The 21,029-nt window shown below is 40.3% G+C and overlaps 1 protein-coding gene across 2 annotated transcripts in view; it reads left to right on the plus strand.

Annotated features, from left to right (window-relative positions):
• The first annotated feature begins 9,625 nt into the window (after positions 1 to 9,625).
• The window catches only part of ALS2 (alsin Rho guanine nucleotide exchange factor ALS2), an 81,931-nt gene continuing 70,527 nt past the window's right edge, over positions 9,626 to 21,029 (plus strand). For both annotated transcript variants that reach the window (XM_012446275.3, XM_012446278.3), the window contains exon 1: positions 9,626 to 9,712. The gene's annotated coding sequence lies outside the window, so the exon portion shown is untranslated. The remainder of the gene's footprint in view (positions 9,713 to 21,029) is intronic.

The following is a 21,029-nucleotide window of genomic DNA, read 5'->3' on the forward strand; positions in this document are numbered from 1 at the left end:
GAATCTCAATAAATGAAATCATTGAATAGTCAGTAAAGTACAAAGCACTGTGCAAGACTCGAGAATTTAAAAATGGGTAAAATTGTTTGAGAGCTTAGGCTCTAATAAGAGACACAGATAGATTTATAAATTAGTGTTATATATGCCACGATAAAAGAACTTATTAGTAGATTTGACCCAGATTGTGCACTCACAGTATTAAGTCTGTGACAATATAGAGATATATTTAGATATATTTTCTGTTTTCCTTTTAAGGTCAGATTCTGTCTAATAGGAAATCCAGCTTTGCTGTCTTACTATCTAACTGTCATCATCGTCATTTTTAAAAGCTTGGGTTTGGGGTATCTACTCCATACTTTGACCTCACATCCTCTCTAGATACTGCTCCAGATTTCGACTCCACAGCAAACCTTGAAGGAGATGTCTTCACTTCCTCACCTCCTATTCTGTCTTTAACTCACCCCAGCAAAGTGTTTGTGTTTACTGCTTTAACAAACCTGCTTTTGCCAAGTCACCAGAGATTCCATGTTATCAAAATCCAAAGGCTACTTCTCAGATCTTACCTTGCTTTACTCTTCAGTGGCATTTAATGCCATAATCATGCCACCCTTCTTGAGAGCCTTCTTGATTCTGTGGAGTGGGCGCTTCCTTGGTTTTCCTCCTACCTCTCTGGGGACTCTTCTGCAACTGTCTTTGCTGATTCCTCCTCCCCTGCTCAACTTCCTAATTTGAGTGGACCCAGTGTTCAGTCTGGGCCTGATTAACACTTGCTTATCTGTACTTTGCTTCTAGGTAACTTCATCTAGTCCCTTGGCTTTGAATGGCACCTACCTGCGAACAATTCTCAAATCTCTATCTCCAGCCCTGACTTCTCTCTACAACACCGTCAATTTGACATTTCTACTTGACTGCCTAAAAGGTATTCCAGCGTTTAATAATATGTCAAAAACAGATTTCTCAAACTGTGCTGAGATGGCTTCTCCTTAGTTTTCTCCAGTTCAGAAAATGATATTCCCATTGATCAGTTACTCAGGAAAATAAACCCAGGAAGCATGCAAATAAAATCTCATATCAAATCCATCAGTAAATCATGTCAATTCTACTTCCAGAAAATAACTCAAATCTGTGTAATTCTCTATTCATACAGCTGTCTTTCCCTAGTCCAAGCATCACCATCCCTCATCTGGCCTAATGCAATCCCTTCTACTAAGCTTTTCTGCTTCTGAAACCACCTTTGCAAAAATTGTGACTGAGGAAATTATGACAGTGAAAGCGATCAGACCTAACTGACTCCATCTTGCTTCTACCCTTTGAGCTATCCTTGTTCATTCCTGGGCGAAGACTGAACTAACTTTGGAAGGAATTCAGTTCATGATTTGACTCTGAAACAAAGTTGATAATAGCCCTTTCATGAAAAAGAGCCCCTTCTTGCCTGGGGACCAGTTTGCCTTTTCAGGACTAACAAATTCATTATAAGACTAGAAATTACGGTTTAGGGTCCTGCAGCCTCTGGCTCCAAGAGTCTGAACTTCCCCAAATTTCTCCTGGGGATATCATCACTATAAAACCTAAGATCAGAGCTTGGGATATTTTGCAGACCTTGCGCTGGATGGATCAGCTAACACCACCCAGACCCATAATCTGGCTCAACCAGTTGTGCCATCCCACCCAGGAACAGAAAACAGAAAAGAAAACCTTACTTCCACCCCCAATGATTCCATGTCCAACCTGACCAATCAGGACTCTCCACTTCCCAAGCCTGTACCTGCCACTTTATCTTTAAAAGCTCTGAGTAATAACAAAACTCTGGTCTCCTGCACGACTCTTTCTCCATTACAATTTCCCTATCTTCATAAATCGGCTCTGTCTAGGCAGCAGGCAAGGTAAAGGCATTGGGCAGTTACTTTCTTTCTAAATTTCCAATCTATTCAGTCTGAATGGATTTAAAAATGAAATCCTAACTCTTAAGAAAACATCTTTTTAACATTCTGTGTAATCAAATGGGAAGTACATGTAAAGCACACGCTAGAATGAACTTTCAAAAATACAAATCAGGTCAGGTCATTTCCCCACTTAAAACTTTCTGACGCATTTAGGATAAAATGCAAAGACATACCCTGGCCTACCAACCCTACATGATCATTGCAACCACATTTTGTGCCACTCTTCCCTCTCACCCCTTCTCTGCTAGCTATCTTTGCCTTCTTTGTGTTTCTCAAACACAAATAATTTCTTCCTTCAGAGAACCCTGCAGGATCTTGGACTAGGTTCTTTCCATCTTCACAATCTCTAAACAGTGTGAGTGTCCCAGGGCTCAGGGTTCAGACTACTTCTCTTTTCTATCAGTGACTTCCAATGTTATATCTCCAGCCCTGATAATTGTCCTCAACACCAGACTCCTATACACAACTGTCTATTTGACACCTCCATTCAATGCATAGTAGCCATATAAAATAATGCCATTTTCCAAACATGAAAACTGAATACTCCCTTCCCATATTCCCATAGCCTCCAACATACTCTTTTTCCAGTCTTTCCTATCTTAGTAAATGAAAGCGCATCTTTTTTTTTTCTTTTTCTTTTTTTTTTTTTAAGATGGAGTTTCACTCTTGTTGCCCACCCTGGGCAACAAGAATCAAGCGATTCTCCTGCCTCAGTATCCCTAGTAGCTGGGATTACAGGCAGATGCCACAACACTCAGTTAATTTTTGTATTTTTAGTAGATACGGGGTTTCACCATGTTGGTCAGGTTGGTTTCAAACTCCTGACCTCAGGCGATCTGCCCGCCTCAGCCTCCCAAAGCGCTGGGATTACAGGTGTGAGCCACTGAGCCTGGCCAGCTTATGTTTATTGATAACTGAGGCCTTAATTCTTCTTTCTTTCAAAGCTCATGTCTAATCAATGAGCAAATACAGCAGGCTCTACCTTCAAAATACATCCAGAGCCAAACTGCTTTTTACCTTCTCCTCCATTGCCACTTTGGGCTAAGCCATCATAACTATTTCCACCTATTACAGTAGCCTCTTACAGATCTTTCTGCTTCCTCTCTTCCACTTCTACATTCTGCTTTCTACTCTCCACACAGCAGAAGAATCATCCCTTGAAAAACGGAAGCCAGATTACAAAACCCTCTGCTAAAAGCCCTCCAAAGTTGCCTGTATCACTGAGTTAAATCCATAGTTTTTTTCCTGGCCCTATTACCAGATCATTTTCTACTGACACTCGTCTTATTTCTCACCTTCCCACCCTTTTCTCAGCTCTAACAGCACTGCCCTCCTCGCCTTTGCAGTTATGTCCATGTGGTTTATGTCCTCACTTCTTTACAGGTCTCTGTTCAGATGTCTTCTTAAAAGAGAGGCTTTTCCTGTCTAGTTAATATAAAATGAGACCCTTTGCCTTCTATTTTCTTACCTTTCTTTGTTGTTCTCAGAAATAATAGTAGTAATAATAATAACAACATGCATAACATTTACTATGTACCAGGTACCAGAGCACTTTACATATAGTAGGTCATTTAAACCTCACATCACTAAATAAAGTAGGTGACATACCTATCCCTGTTTTCTGGATGATTAAATTGAGGCACAGGGAGGTTAAACAAATTGTGCCAAAGTCACAAAGCTGGAGTTGAAATGTGAATGCAGGCTGTCTGGCTCCAACAGCTTTTAGCTACCGTACTATTTTGCCTCCTTATAGCCCTGGTCATTACCATATTTTAGATTTGTTTATTATCTCCCACTCTTCCCACTTGTTTCAGTTATGGCTGCATAACCAACCACCTCAAAACTGGCATAAAGCAATAGCGTATTATTTCTCAGGAATTTAGGTCAGGAATTCAGGAAGTGCTTGACTAGGCTGTTGTTCGGCTTCCCTTGGCATTGGCTGGTGTCACACTCATTCAGCTGCATTCAGATGGTGACTGGCCTGGCCTGGAAGGTCCCGGAAGGCTTTACTCACATGTCTGGCACCTCAGTGTTTATCCATGTGACCTCTCTCTTCATGTGGTCAGTCAATCTGGAGTATACCATCGAAGCTGGCTTTTCAGAGAGAAACATGGAAGCTTCCAGTTCTCTTTAAGGCCTTGATTCAGAACTCCATTACTGCCACATTCTATTACTTAAAAAAAAAAATCACAAGGCTAGCCTATATTTGTTGGAAGAGGACACAGATTCCAGCTGGTGATGTCAGCAGTGACATTTGTGTGCATGGGGGGAGGAAGTGATGACTTCCATGTTGAGATTCTCTCAACACCAGAGTGTTTGTTTCATGAGAACAGGGACTCGTGTCTATTTTATTCATTATTATGTTGTTTCAGCGCCTAGAACAATGCCTGACACATAAGTATGCAAGAAATATTTATTTTTGTCCCTGAATTTAAGGGGCAGGTGAGAGAAAGAGTCTGCAAAGGTAAAGGAAAGGTCTGAAGGAGTAGGGGGAAAACCGCTATGAATCTTGGAAGGAGTGTGTTCCAGCAGTCGAGGAAGAAAAAAGTAAAAGGAAGATATGATTGAGAACTAGACCCTTTTAAAAACAATGTTTAGACTGGGTGTGGTGGTTCACACCTATAATCCCACCACTTTGGGAGGCCAAGGCAGGCAGATCAGTTGAGATCAGGAGTTCGAGACCAGCCTGGGCTACATGGTGAAACTCCTTCTCTACTAAAAATACAAAAATTAGCCAGGCATAGTGGTGTGCATCTGAAATCCAGCTACTTGGGAGGCTGAGGTGGGAGGATCACTTGACCCTGGGAAGTCAAGGCTGCAGTGAGCCGAGATCATGCCACTGCACTTCAGCCTGGGTGATGGAGAAAGACCCTGCCTAAAATAAAAGAATGTTTAAAAGTTTTAAAAATAAGTAAAGAGTATATGATTAAAAATTTAAACAACTCAAAATGGCATAGAGGGAAAAGTTAATTTTCATCTCCCTCTTGTTCCCAATTTCCCTCCCCAGTGGTAGCCACTCTGTATCTTTCAGAGCTAATATATGCATATACAAGGATAAGGATATATGTTACATCCATCTATTTGTTGATAACTAAAATTAAAATTCTGAGCCCCCCCACCCAACTGAATGGACCTCTTTTGGCCAAGGAGATCCCTGAGAAACCTTAAAACCTGAGTTCCTGGCCATGGCAGAGTCAGACATGCCTCATTATAACCCCTCCCTTCTGTGGCTGAGACACAACTGACCACCTGTTAAAACAGAGATCACGAAACTGATGGAACAGATTCTTTGTGGCAATAAAATACCAATTTATAAACAGGCTCTAAGGCCATGCAGGAAAGGTTATGTCACGCACCCCTACACTTAAAGAATAACCTATGTTTTGGGCCAGGCACAGTGGCTCACACGTGTAATCTCAGTACTTTGGGAGGCCAAAGTGGGAGGACTGTTTGAGCCCAGGAGTTTCAGACCAGGCTGGGCAACAGAATGAGACCTTAACTCTACGAAAAAGTTTTTACATTACCCAAGTGTGGTGGTATGCACCTATAATCCCAGCTACTTGGAAGGCTGAGGTGGGAGGATCACCTGAGCCCTGGAGGTTGAGGCTGCAGTGAGTCATGTTCATCCCATTGCACTCCAGCCTGCGTGTCAGAGTAAGATGCCATCTTAAAAATGAATGAATGAATGACCTATGTTCTAATTGCCATAGTTTTTTTTTCTTTTTTCCTAGCAGCTAAACAAGCATTGACATTGAAATAAGCAATATTAAAACAATTGCAGCTCATTTGCCACCAGATGCTGACTAACTGAGCCTCTGTTCCACAAGCCATAACTACAGCTTTGATTGGACAAGAGACTGATTTCAGTAACTTTCTCCTGATAAGAGACCACTGGCCATGGGCTGGTTCTGGCTAGTTTACAGAGGCTGAGGACTTGAATGCCTTTGTATTCCTGCTTCACCTTCAACATTAAATGCATTACATAATTACAATTGCCCTCTATATCAAAATGATATTATAATATATAATGCAATTAATGTTAAGTTTCTACCCCAAAGTGAACATGGGTTGCATGTAACATGTATGTTATTCAGTATACATGTGTCAGGACCCCCCTTCATGAATATTCAATCTGTTGAATGTATATGTTTAGCCAACCTGTTCAGCATAAAGCTCCTGCCTCAATCTTTCCTCCTTCGAAGTGCCTGCTAATGATCTCTACGGTAGGCTATACTTCCCAGCCTGTCAGTATGACCATCTTGCAGGTTGTAACTCTTTATAAGAAAAGAAGTCTCGGTTGAGTGCAGTGGCTCACGTTTGCCATCTCAGCACTTTGGGAGGCCGATGCAGGAGGATTACGAGGTCAGGAGTTTGAGACCAGCCTGGCTAACATGGTGAAACCCATCTCTACTAAAAATACAAAAATTAGCTGGGTGTGGTGGTGGTGTACACCTGCAATCCCAGCTACTCGGGAGACTGAGGCAGGAGAATCACTTGAACCCGGGAGGCAGAGGTTCCAGTGAGCCGAGATCACACCACTACACTCCAGCCTAGGCGTTAGAGCAAGACTCCATCTCAGGAAAAAGAAAAGAAAAAAGAAAAGAAGTTTTCTTTCTAAATTGTTTATCTCAAATTTAGAAAAGTGATTCTTCAGTTTACACTATCTTCCAACCTACCTATCTCTCTCCTGAAAAGACACATACATAACACACAATTGGTAGAATACTATGCACTGGACTTAGCATCTGGTTATTTTCTCTTAACTCCTAATTTCCAGATCATTCCATATCAGTATATAGCGATCTTCCTCTTTCTTTTAGATGGTTGCATAGAATACTTCCATTCTACGATAGTATTAGATAAGGTGGCTATTGATTTCAGTAGACTTAAGGAAAGCATGAGAAAGACTGTCAGAAAGTAGAGGTAGAAAATTAGGTTGCAAAGGAAAGAAGGCAGAAGGTAAAAAATTAAAGATGAGATAGATAACAGGTTTATACACTATAAGTATCTAGGAATAAGAAGACAGGCAGAGGTTGAAAATACATGAAAGAGAAGGGATAAGTAATGAAAATGTAAATAAATGTAAATAAAAAAATAAAATTCTTAGCTCTCCAATCAACTGAATAGATCTCCCCACACCCTCCTTGGTCAAGGGGATTTTAAAGAAAACCTGAAAAACTAGTTAAGGCCATGATGGGAAGGCAGGTTGGACATACCTCATTACATCCCCTCCCTTTGGAGTTTAGACCAGCATTAAACTGGTCTAAAGCATTTTCATGAAATGAAAATAGAGATCATAAGACTGACAAAACAGAATCCTGCAGCAATAAGATACCCAACTCCAACCTGACTAAGGTATAGCATTACAAGACAGATGGTAGGCCCTGAAGAAAATAAAAATATTTTACCCCAACATATATTTCTTAGACATATTTTGAAATGACCCTACAAAGTTGTCTCTTGTGTGGAAGTTTGCATTGTGTAGAGAATCTCTTCCCTTTTTCAGGTATTTTCCTGATCCAGGAGAGATTTAACTACGAGTCTGACACTTTTTAAGGTCCTATAACATATGCTACCTGGAGGCTTCATCTACATAGAAAGAACCTTGGCTTCCACAACCCCCCTTATTTTAACACAAACATTTCTTTCTGCTAACTTCAACTCTTTAGAAAAAGCTTAGCTTTTTCAACCACTAATAAAATCTCTGAATCCACCTATGATTTGTGAGCACCACCACCCCTTACATGTATTGATCTATGTCTTTGCCTATAACTTCTCTCTCCCTAAAATGTATAAAACCAAGCTGTAACCCAACTACCTTGGGCACATGTTCTCAGGACTTCTTGAGGCTGTGTTCCAGGCCATGGTCACTCATGTTGGGCTCAGAGTATACTCACCCTCTTCAAATATTTTACAGTTTGTCTTTTTTTATCAACAGAACAAAGTCTTTCCTTTGGGGTGATTGGAGGGATCCTGAGTTCAGGCGGGGAGGTTAACCTTGAGAAGACAGAATAGCTCTTCTAAGAAGAAAGAGGAAGAAAAGGACTCAGTGAAAAGGAGCCCGACTTGGTGAAAAGGAGCTGGACTTGATGAAAAGGAGCTGGGCTTGGTGGCTCACACCTGTAATCCCAGCACCTTGGGAGGCCGAGGCGAGTGGATTACTTGAGGTCAGGAGTTGGAGACCAGCCTGGCCAACATGGTGAAACCCCATATCTCCTACAAATACAAACATTAGCTGGGCATGGTAGTGGGCACCTGTAATCCCAGCTATTCTGGAGGCTAAGGAAGGAGAATCGCTTGAACCTGGGAGGTGGAAGTTGCAGTGAGCCGAGATTGCGCCATTGCACTCCAGCCTGGGTGACAGAGCAAGAGACTCTGTCTGAAAACAAAACAAGACAAAATAAAACTGGTTGCAGGTAGGTTTTGTGGTAGTGTCTGGTGGGGTTTGGGATTTAAGGAAATTCACCTCTGGTGGTCTCACTTTCCTCAGAGATGTTAGAGACCAAGTTATTTTTATTTTTATTTTTACCAAAGCGGTGAGTGAATAGAGTTCATTAAGAGGTTAGGAGAGTGTGAGGGCTGGGAACAGCAGGGAAGGGGAATAGGAGATAATCTGAGTAGCAATGTGTAAACGTGACTATCTTAGGCTCAGCAATATTGCTTAGCCGCAAGTGGAAGTCCCGACCTAAGTTGGCCTCTTTTGGTTCGCAGTGTTGCCAATTCTCAGGGTTGTGTGATTTTCTGCACCGATGCAGGAGTGAGGAAGGTTGGTTGAACCGTTGCAGACTAACAGTTTTGCAGGTGGGCGAAGGATCGGGGGGAAATTGAGTTGAAGGTGTTGGTGAGTATGATGTAGGAGCTTCAGAACCTTACTATACATCTGTCGTTGACGGTCTAAATATTTGCAGGTTTGCAGGTCCAGCGATGGCACGATGCCTAGGGGCAGAAAGTTCGCACCCACTGTGCGACACGAGTGGCGGCTCCGGAAAATCATAAAATCGTGGGAGGACTTGGGAGTTCAGGCTGGATGAGGTGCGATTGTGGCTGCGACAATGTTATGAAACTGCGCGCGGGACAGGAAAACTGATTTACTGATTGCATATTGGGGAATCCTACGGGAATCACTGGAGAAGCCAGTTCGTTTTCTCTTATCCCACTCCATCTTTTGGGGTTGCAACCAAGCAGTATGCTTACACATTGTGAACACAATGGCAAAACGGGGCGGCGAGGCGATGACGTCATTCGCGGGGAGCGAGCAGCGACTACCAACCACGATTAGGGTACAGTTCATAGAAGCAGTTTGAAAATATTTCAGCCTTTTTACTTTTATACTTCTGGCCCTTGGGGTTTGAAGTGGTAACAAACGACTGCAGCTCCCAACCACTCTCACCATCGCCTGTTACCATGGAAGCGCTCGGGTAGCTAGGCTCGGACGACTCTTTTCTACGTCATCGTCAAAGCGTGTCCCAGGACTGAGAGCTCCGCCCTAACCGAAGGGAGGGGCAGTGCTCCCAAGAGCGTAGTCTACAGTGCCTAACGCATTCTCAGTAATTTTGACCCCCAACAGACGCCGTCGACAGTCTCCCAGGAGCAATTCCCAAGAGCGCCTATTCCAAGAGCTACCACACCCGTCTTCACCTTCGCTAGTAGCCCTGCAGCCCCGCCCTGTCCGGAGGCCCCGCCCTCCATGAATCAGCTGATCCAGCGGACCCACGGGGTTGCCAGTCTCGCGCCGGATGCTGAGCGTGTTGCTGCTGGTGGAGCTTCAGGTGAGCGAGCGCGGGCCCTGGGTTGGCTCTTGGCTTCGGCGGTCTCATTGGCTGGGACCTTTTGTATGCGGAAGGCCGAGGCCAGGGAGCGAGGCGGAGGCTCTGGTCGAGGCCGGAGAGCGCGCTGTAGGGGCCTGTGGGGACGGTGCCCGCATCTTCCCAGCCCCGCGTGCGACCGACTGCGCCTGCCTATGGTAGCAGCGCCCGAGGTGGCCCCTGCCTTGGCCCCAGGTTCTCCCACTTGCCCGAGTCTCTCCCTCCCCAGACTGGGCGCCGCTGCAGTGGTCTCAGCCGCGTGAAATTCCTTCAAGCCCCCTCTTACCGCCTCCACCCACGCTGCCATCCACCTATTCATTCATGAGAATTTCTTGAATGCCCACACTAGGCGCTGAGCAGATAAACCCGGGTCCCTGGCTGGGAACCCTGCTGAGTGTCCCAGGTGGCCTTGCCTCAGGGTGCAAATCGCGATGAAGAGTGGAGCAAGGGTTTCGGTTGCTTGAAAAGGCGGTTGCAGAGAAAGAAAATGGCTTTTATTATAAGAATTAGTAGTTTGGGCAAGTCTTTGAGCGTACCAAGTGATTCATCAAGAGGAGAAGATAGTTCTTTTGAGAAGCGAAGCCAGGAAAATAACACAGGTCCTTGACCCTGATGTTGGTCCTCGGGTAGTAGGGCTACTTTGGAGACAGGCAACAGTAGACTAGTAGAATCGTACTATTGCTTAGGGCTTTGATGGTGGAAGAGGAAAAACACTCTTGTTGAAGGGGCATATCCAAGTACAGTGTTTTCTTTCTGGTTTAGGATGGAGAAGGAACTAACTACTGTACTCAAATGAAGATCTTTACTCAGTTACCCTTGTATTTGGCTGTACGGAGTAGAATTGTGTGATGTGTTTATTCTGAGCGGGTACAAAACTTCAGCAAACCTATTGGTCCCACATCCCCTCCCGCCCCCATTTATCATATGATTTGGAGTGACCGTTTGACATTCGAGTTAATGAATAATTTAAAGCCGTGGAAAATTTGCTTTTGCAGTAACTGCAGTGTTTTCACCTTAATAACATGATCATCGTGGTTAAGATTCTAGGCTTCGTATCTGAACATACCCAGAGTCACATCTATTTACATCTTTGACTTGGGGCAAGTTATTTAATCTCTCTGCCTCAGTTCTCTTGTCTCTAAATTTGGGATTAAAATGTTTTCCTGATAACAGTACCTTTTCATGTAATGGTTCATATATCATATTTATTACAGTGCCTATTTTATGATAACTATTGAATACATATTAGCTATTTTCATAATTATTAATTCCTCCTATTACATCAGGATCCAAACTCTTTTCCTAAGTGATGGGGAAGGGAACTGAATATTTTAAGGAAGTAGCTATAAAATATGATTTCAAATTGTTCTGTAGTAATTTTGGTATTCCATAAGGACATATTAATGTGGAAAAGATACTGACAGAATCCATACGTGGTTTGAATTTATTAGTTTCTAAACTATGACCAGTATTGGCAGGTTTAAAATTCATAGTAATAACAAGAAAACATCAGAGCAGTTTAATAGTGTTAAAATTTGAAAGTATAATGAGTCGGAAAAATCAAATACCAAACAGGTGATTTGGGGAAAAAACAAAACTTGAGTGGCATTGTACAGGCTGCTTAGTTTTTAAATGTACACAATATAAACAGGAATCCCTTCTCTACAAATTTTAGTTTTTAGAATTTGGGCTGTCATTTGAAACACTTACTTTGAGCCCTTTGTTAAAGAAGCAAAGGGTATGCAAAGAACTTCACTGAGTCTTGATTTTAGTGTTTTTGTAATTAGGTGGAATCTCCTACCTTTTCATGAAAAATGTGGGTTTAAAGCAGTAGCTGCTGGGTCCATTCTAATAATATTCTCCAAGAATGTGACTGATTTGTAAAAATCTGCAATTATGTGTTAATGTGAGACTAGGTAAAGTTTGAGTTGAGAAACTAGGAAGAAAGGTAGAGTGGTGATTTTCAAGCTTGTGTAAAAGAAGGCCTGCTTTGATATACTATGAGGTTGAACCCCTTTCTCACTTAGAGGCATGCTGTGAGGATTTGTGACTTTTAAATCATTTAGCTCTTTTGTAACTTTGTGAAATTAAATCTACCACCTATTTCAAGTGTATTCGGGATATTAATTTTCCTGGTAGAGTTTTAACAGATTGTTTTCTCTTAACCTTTCATTGATGACCAAACAATTTTGTTATCAGTAATAAGAATGTATTTGGTTTTGTAAGGTGTCAGTCCTTAAGAAAATGTTAGGTAACAACCAATAAAATAGCAGTAAACTCTGACTTGCTTCTTTTTAGTATTGCATTTAATTCTCCCTTCCCTATCTCTTGTTGCTCTGTATATGTGATGGTACTTTCTTTAGCTTCTGTCTTAATGTTTGCCTGCATGAAGCTGAACTGATTGATCCGGGTGGGTAGAGGAAAAATATTTAAATTGGTAAGGTAGTGAGTAGTTTTTGGAGCCATTGTATATTTCTTTTAAATTTGAAAAAAATTTACAGTTTTTGCAACACCTGTGAGAAAAAGACTGAGGCTTGTTGGTAGAGGTTCACTTAGCTGCTAGTGAATTATGTCCAGAGAGAAGATAAGCTTTTGTCTCATTAATTCCACAAATTGATCATCTCGTGCTTCCCGTAATTATCACATTTTAAATATTTTTCTTTTGAGTTATCACACAGTTCTTCAGTTCTCATGGCCTTCCTATTAGGAAGGGAGTGGTTTAGACTCAATAATGGCATCTGGGTGGGCTAACATTCACTCCATGATTTTTTTATTCCACGGCCTAAATTTTCATTGAGCCAAGATCTTAACTAAACTTGGGGCAGTTGCCCAAGCAAACATATAACAAGGATGATTATAGCAGCTCTTTAAAAGAGCAATAAAGTAGAGCAATCCAACTGTAAAGATTAGTAGGGAAATGGATAAACTAGTTTATTCATGCGATTCAATACTATTCCCTCATAAAAATGAATGAGCTAGATCTATACTTACCAACATACATACATCTCAAGTATGTAATACTGAGTGAAAAAAGCAAAATGCTAAAGGATTTATACAGTAAAATGCATTTATTTACACTTCAAAAGGAACATAATAGCATGCATTATTTATTGATATGTGTATGTCTAATGAAAGTACATAAAAGTAAATATAAAAATGTTGGAATGGGATACATTAACTTTGAAATAGTAACTAATTCTGAGTGGGGCTTCTTTACTGCTATAATTTATTTTTTCTTGTATTTTGAAGAAAGAGCTGAAGCCAGTATGAAAACATAATATATGTTAAAACTGGATGATGAGTATATAGATTTGTTATTTATTTTTGCAGTTTTATGTATAGTTAAGATAGTTTGTGAAATTATCACTTTAACATTTTAAATTTATAATCAGGAGTGTTCCCTAATATGCTTTCTTTATTTTACTGTGTACCCTCAAATTAAAAGACTGTGGAAAAAGAACTCTTCTCTCCCTGCAATAAGAAAGGAATGTGCCAGTGCAGCTACACTGTGTAAAGCTTTTCTAAGGAGAGGAGACAGACCAATTATTTGGTCAGTTTTGCTTTGCTGTTTGTGCTCCTGGGAAAATGCTTTCTTTAGGACATGAAGCCTTCAGGGGAATTAAAATTCTAGAGATGCTTGGGAAATGTAGGCATATACCAATCATGAACTCTGGAAGTATAGGGGAGCAAGTTGTATAATAAGGCCCTGAAAGGAATTTGGACATAGAGTGCCTCAGATACTAAATTACTACAGATTTGTGTAGTATTAACATTAACACTTTAAAAAGCTTAGGTTGGTTACATTTTATTACAATGTAGTTATCTTGAGTTTATACTGTGAATGCAAGTGTCCTACTTATTGCTCAAAGAAAGTAATTCTCTCTATAGATATTAATAAGTAACCTGATGTCAATGTGTTAAATGGTTGACTAATGAATAAATTTAGTAGCCGATCCCTCATGTAACCTCAGTATTTAAACTTGTGAGGTAAACAATGTTTTCATTTCTAGTCAAGAATACCTGTTACTAGCATTTTTAAAGTGAGTGAAACTTGTAACACCATAGTAATTTTTTTTTAGTCTGTATATTTCCTGTTTCATTATGTGGCCCTTGAATGATCCTGAGCACTAAGTGTCAGTTAGTAAAAGAAGTCATCATACTTTGAACTGTAAATATAATACTGCCTTTAAAAAAATTGTGGCCATTTTAATAAGAGAGTAGTTGCAAATATTAAGGGAATAAATACTTTGTATCAGGACTTACCAGGACATTCACTGTACCATGTAATAACAGGCACAAATAGTTGCAGTACCTGGGAATTTGAAATTCAGTTGTTAGTGTTATAATATTCATCACAGTGCATCTTGGGAGTTTTAATAATCCTGAAAAATGTGTTTAAAAAACATGCAGTCAGTACAAAAAAGAGCTAAATGGGCATTGCTGGGAACTTATTGTACTATGTTTACACACTCACCCCCACTCCACCGTAGATAATTTCTTATAACCAGAAGTGTGTAGTTTCAGCATGAGATTAGCAAGACATTAAAAAAAGACTGTAAAGTCTTCCTGTTTCTGATTGTACCAAAAGCTGTCTGTGTACTAAGGAGAAAGGGAGAAAGGAACACTTCTTCTCTGAGTTGTCTAACCCTTTTTAAAGTGACATGAGATAAAAGTGTCCTTTTTAAAGTGACATGAGATAAAAGTGTCTTCATTGTTAGGATATACATTTAGCAAATTATATATGAGAGTTTTTATTAGGAGTAGACACTTTTTTCTTTTGTATCTGATACTGACTTTTTTTATTAGAGGCACTAGAAATCTGTAGCATAGAAGTCTGTGGATTGGAACTGAAAATCAGGGGCTGTGTCTTCCACTCAAGCACCCACTTGAAAGTAACGAACTTGTTCAGAATGGTTATTGTGGGTACAAGAGTACACCAATGAATAAGTCATAGTCTGTGACCTCCAGGAGCTTAAAATATATTTTGAATCAATGACTTAATAAATGCATGTCCTATTAGTAACAACATTATAAATAATAAGTAGCTTTCTAGGCCAGCCTACTGAATTTATCCAATGCCTTAATTCTGAATTCCCTTACTCTGAGTCAAGATTTAGAGGCTCATCAGCTTCCATAGTTGTATCAGGCAGTACTTTATGCGCAACAGTTAAGGCTGAGAGGCCTGGGCTTTGAAGTGGCCTTCTTGGTGGTTGGTTGGTCAAGGCTTCTTGGTGAGTTTTCCTCAACCTTCCGCAGTGGTTGGTGAAGGCTTCAGTGACAGGATATTCAGGAAGTAGCAGTTGTTCATATATAGATTATTTGTAAGTCAGGTGTTTGAGTCAAAGGTTACTGTAATCCATGTGTAAATATTGACCTAGCTTCTAAAAACAAATTATTTCTTATGCACTTACCATGTGTAAAATACCAGACTCTGTTGTTTACTGCATTCAAAGTGTAAACTCAGAGACAGGTGTGGTGGCTCACGCCTGTAATCCCAGCACTTTGGGAGGCTGAGGTGGGCAGATCACCAGGTGAGGAGTTCGATACTAACCTGGCCAATATGGTGAAACCCCATCTCTACTAGTAATACAAAAAAATCAGCTGGGTGTGATGGATGGCACACGCCTGTAGTCCCAGCTACTCGGGAGCCTGAGGCAGAAGAATCACTTGAACCCGGGAAGTAGAGGTTGCAATGAGCCGAGATTGCACCACTGCACTTCAGCTTAGGTGACAGAGCCAGACTCCATCTCAAAAAAAAAAAAAAAAAAAGTGTAAACTCTGGTTTACTACATTGTAATAAAATGTAACCAACTCAGACTTTATAAAGGAAGTGTTAATGGCTACATGAAATCTAGTAATTTTGTATCCAAGTTATTCCTTTACTACATTGTAATAAAATGCAACCAACTCAGACTAAAAAGGAAGTGTGAATGGCTACATGAAATCTGTGGTAATTTTGTATCCAAGTCACTCTTCACTCTGTCTATATTCCATTCAGGGCATTGTGGTAGTTTACTCCCCTATTATTTTTATTGCCTTTCTATCTGAATGTCTTGTCATTCTAATCACTGATTATTATTACTTCTTCTTCTTTTTTTTTTTTTTCAATGAATGAGAGGTTCTCATATTGCCCAGCTTGGCATTGAACTCATAGCCTCACCTCCTCAAGCGCCAGGACATCTGGCCGGAGCCACCGTGGCTCCCAATTATTATTACTTCTATACCTACAATTGTTACTGTTGTTTTGCTATTTTAAACCAGCACTTGAGGCGGGAGAATAGACTAGGAAGGCCCAGCTTTGCTAGTATAAATTAGTTTTCTTATGCTTTAAGGGTACTGTCTGCTCTATAGAGAATCATTATTCTAGTGAGAAAGAGAACATACGAGTATGGAAATTTCTTAAGGGCAGAAACTCATGTATTTACAGATATTTATTGAATACCTGTTATATATTAGGACTAAGCTGCTGGGATGTACTAGGGAATAAGATATTTGTCATTCTTATATAAGAATAAGAATAAGATATTTATCCTTCTGCTTCCATGGAAATTTTAGGTTAGCATAGTACCTGGAACATAGATGAAAAAAATACATGTGGTTTTAGTGGTTGAAATTCAAGTATTTGAAAGTTGTCATTATACTTATGACTCACAAATTTACCTTTCGCTGAATTAAGGCAAAAATACTTTATCCAGAAAATAGTTTAGTAGAGATGAATACACAGGATCCTGCATGATTGAACTTTCTCTTTGCGTTTGGGATAATAGACCCAACACATTTCTGTACCACATTTAAAGTTTTTATTTATATCCTGCCTTGTTCCCAAAAGGATTTAAAGCAGCTTACAAAAATGTATAGTAGGGTGGGATAAAATAAAGAAACAGAATGAGTAGAGCCAGGAGTGAGATTAGACTATACAACATGCATACTGTGAAGTCCTTGTTATTTACAGGTACCATCATATGGGACTCTTATCCTCCCATAACAAAATTTATAATCCTGCTCATGTCTGTACCTGTCATCTCTCTTTTTTCAAAAACATAGACCTTTCTTCTTATGAAAAAAAAAAATGTCTCCACATATGTTCTGGATGGCATCCTGCTTGACTTTGTCTAAGACTTTGGCTCTGTCTACTGTCGTCATCATCCTTGTATCCAGCATCACAGGCTTTGTCATGCAGACATGTTCAGCTTCCTGTCATCTCCCCAACCTCCAGCAGAAGAAAATCCTTCACTTTCACTCTCCTCCAGCTACTGCTCCATTTCAACATTTTTCAAAAGAATCACCCATTGAAAATAAAGGTATTTCCATTCAGCTTACTTCAGTCTGGTTTTCAGTGCCCAAACAAACCACTGAGATTGTGGCCACGCTCAGCAGTTACCTGTATTGGCAAATACAGTGGACACTTTAGTTACCTTACAAAACCCCAGCTGCCTTGACCTAATTGACCTTCTCCCTGAAGTGATTTGCTTTGCTTTCATGTGCTCACACTACACTCAAGTTTCTCCTTCCTGCAGACCACTTCTCAATCTCAGACCTCTTTGGTCCTCCTCCTATCCAACTTCCGGGTGCAGGAGCTCCTTAAAGCTTGATCCTGTGCCTTCCTTTCTCTTTTCATATACCCCAATGACATTATCCATTGTCTTGATTTCAAACCTTATCCATAAGCCCTCCCAAGTTTAGCAATAGCTGAGACTTTTCTCTTGAAATCCACGCTCATATATTCAGCTGCTCACTTGATATGTAGTCTTGGGTTTCTCACAGACATCTTGAACTTAAAAATAAATTTTATCTTACCAGAATCTTATCTTTGCTTCAGAATCCTATCTTCCTTGCTCTTCCCCATTTCAGGAAGTGGAACCACCAAACCACTGACACACAGCTGTTTGAGGCAGAACCTGGAGATCATTTCTGATACCTCCTTCTGCTTTATCCCCCACCTATGTCTAGTCACCAAGTACTAGTTTTTCTGCCCCCAAAGCTTCTCTCATTTATTCACCTCTTCTTCACCAAACTGGCAGCATTGTATGAAACTTAAGAACCCAGGCTTCCTCTCTCCATTGAGAAGATGAGCCAATTGAGTATCCGCAGGCAGGATATTCCTTGCAAAAATTCATCTTGGTGCTTCGTGAGTGTTCACCATAAAATTGGTTTAAAACTTTTGAAACAAATGTAAATCATTGTCATTAAAATAAATTGTTAAAGCATCCATAGACTGTCCCACTGGAAGCAATGCAATGCCCTAATGTACTCTCCAAGATGAAGTCAATGTTAAAAGTACATAAAAGAAACCAAGTTAAGTATAAAATAGTTAAAAGTTTTGAGACTTCTACCAAAAAATGATAGTTATTGTTTTGGAATATAGGTTCCTGGTCCTTTATTCAAAACCCTTGGGGCAAGATGCATTTTGGAATTCAGATTTACTTTTTGTTCTTTACAATAAGGTGCATAAACCATATATTATATAGTGCTTCCATATCCCACTAGAAGAATTCTCCGGCTTCTGCTACATATTGTTGAAATTTAATCAAGGGCATAGTAACTCCATGATCTCTGATCCCATGGGATCTGTGGTGCTACCTTATTATATTCATATCGGTATGTCTACAAAACGATGTATGAATATTCACACTAAAGGGATAAAAGTGATAAACTCATATTAGTGCAGGTCAGATTTTGCTGTCAGATGAGTTCAGTTCAGATTAGATTTTGCCACCAAAAGCATTATTGAAAAACTTAGTTTTCAGAGCTATACATTTCTGGTTAAGGTACTGTGGACCTGTAGATGGTTTGTAGCTCATATTTCAAATGATAATTGGGACATCTAGCATAGATTTTGTTGTGTTGTTGTTGTTGTTGTTGTTGTTAAGGGCACTTCCAGATCATGGTATTAAAATGATATCCTTGGCTTGTACAAGACAACTTATTTCTCTGTAATATGTAACAGAAGGTGTGTATCCAGTGGAGTCTAAAAGTGGCACCAGTTTATTAAGAAGCAAGGTTTGCTTTTTGTTTAAAGGGCCACCTGGGATTTAATTACTTTACATATCACCGTGAGGGAGATAATAATTTGAAGGATAGTGTGGTATACTTTCAAGTGAATGTAGCTGTGTCCTGTGGCTCAGAAGGCTGAAGTCTGGTTTGCTCATTTTACAGAGATGCCATTCATCTGTAGAGAGGCCATGCAAGGTAAGAGAGGGTCCCACAGTCAATGCTGTTTATACAGCATCACACAGCTTCTTTATCAGAGCTGGTTAACAGGCCTATGCAGGAAAGTCACTGTAACAGAAGAAAAGCAGCAGAGTACAAGGATCTTGCCTCCTTAAGGAATGTAGAGTAAGGACCTTAAAGCTCCTCTGGAAGAAATATCCCCAGAGGAAGTCTTATGATTAGGCAATTTTATAAAAACTCAAAATATTAAAGCAATGAAATAACATACATAAATTTGAATACTATTTGACTGGTTGAGGTGGGTGTTAATCGATTTCCTGGAGAGGCAATCATAAAAATATTAGAAAGACAAAAGTTTTTCATTTACTTTCTTTTTCTGGATGGATACATAATTGAGAAAGAATTTTAGATTAAATAGATTTGGTAAATGCCACCCGTATTTAAGTATGTGAGTATGTTAATAACATAAGCTTCCCACATTTAGTTGCAATAATCCTTTTTAGTTATGTTTCCTCAGCAATCAGTTTTCTTCATTACCCTATTTGAGTTTCAGGCAGATGTATCTTGTTGGAAGATGTCAAACTTATTAAATACCATTAAAACAAAATGAGATAGATCTGTAAATACTGATATAAAAAGATGTCTATGAAATAGTATATTATTTTTTACTGCAGTTGCAACAAATTGTTATGAACTTAATGGCTTAAAATAACACAAATAGGGCCAGTCGTGGAGGCTCATGCCTGTAATCCGTGTACTTTGGGAGGCTGAGGCGGGTGGATCACCTGATGTCAGGAGTTTGAGACAAACCTGGCCAACATGATGAAACCCCATCTCTACTAAAAATACAAAAAAATTACCTGTGCATGGTGGTGCGCACCTGTAGTCCCAGCTACTCAGGAGGCTGAGGCAGGAGAATTGCTTGAACCCAGGAGATGGAGTTTGCAGTGAGCCAAGATCGCACCACTACACTTCAGCCTGGGAGACAAGAGTGAAACTCCATCTCAAACACACACACACACACACACACACACACACACACACAATCTTTGAGTTCTGTAGACTGAAAGTCTTTCTGACCTGGTCTTGTAAGCTAAAGTCAACATGTCTGCATGGCTGCTTTATTCTGGACGCTCTAGGAGAGAATCCTTTTCCTTGCCTTTTCAGCTGCTACCTGTCACCTGCATTCCTTGGCTCGTGGTCGCCTTCTCCCATTTTCAGCCAGCAATGTAGCGTCATCTCTGACCCTGCCTCCATCATCATGTCTCTTTCTTTGATTCTCCTCCTGCCTCCCTCTTCCACTTTTAAGGATGCTTATGATTACATTGGGTCCACTTGGATAACCGGGATAATCTTTCTGTCTTAAGGACAGTTGATTAGTATCACACAACCTAACATAGTCACAGGTTCTGGGCATTAGGGCCTGGACATCTTTGGAGACTATGATTTAGCCTGCCCTATATAGTAAGTAAGAAAAGAGAGTTGTAAAAACAGTGTATAGAGTTTTAATTCCATTTGGGTTTGTTTTTTTTTTTTTTTTTGGAGACGGAGTTTCACTCGTTACCCAGGCTGGAGTGCAATGGCGCAATCTCGGCTCACCGCAACCTCCGCCTCCTGGGTTCAGGCAATTCTCCTGCCTCAGCCTCCTGAGTAGCTGGGATTACAGGCATGCGCCACCATGCCCAGCTAATTTTTTGTATTAGTAGAGACGGGGTTTCACCATGTTGACCAGGATGGTCTCGATCTCTTGACCTCGTGATCCACCCGCCTCGGCCTCCCAAAGTGCTGGGATTACAGGCTTAAGCCACCGCGCCCGGCCCATTTGGGTTTTTTAAAAAAAGAGTGGTGGTGATAAATAATATTGAGTAAGGTGTAACCAACTTTAAGAAACCTGTACTCAAAAATCTGACACTAAGAATAAAGGTCGACTTTTATTTACTTTATCAAAAGATTCTCAACATTTTTTATTGTTAGGCAGTAGGGCAAAATTCTATTTACATACAGTATGTCAGTTGTGTGAAGTGAAGTGTGCTTATGTACTTACACATTCTCCCAAAAGAATTCTCTGGCTTCCGCTACGTATTGTTGAAATTTAATCAAGGTCATAGTA

Source organism: Aotus nancymaae, unplaced genomic scaffold (assembly GCF_030222135.1).
Source record: "Aotus nancymaae isolate 86718 unplaced genomic scaffold, 86718_ANA_hifiasm-v0.15.2.pri h1tg000008l, whole genome shotgun sequence".
Lineage (NCBI taxonomy): Eukaryota > Metazoa > Chordata > Mammalia > Primates > Aotidae > Aotus > Aotus nancymaae.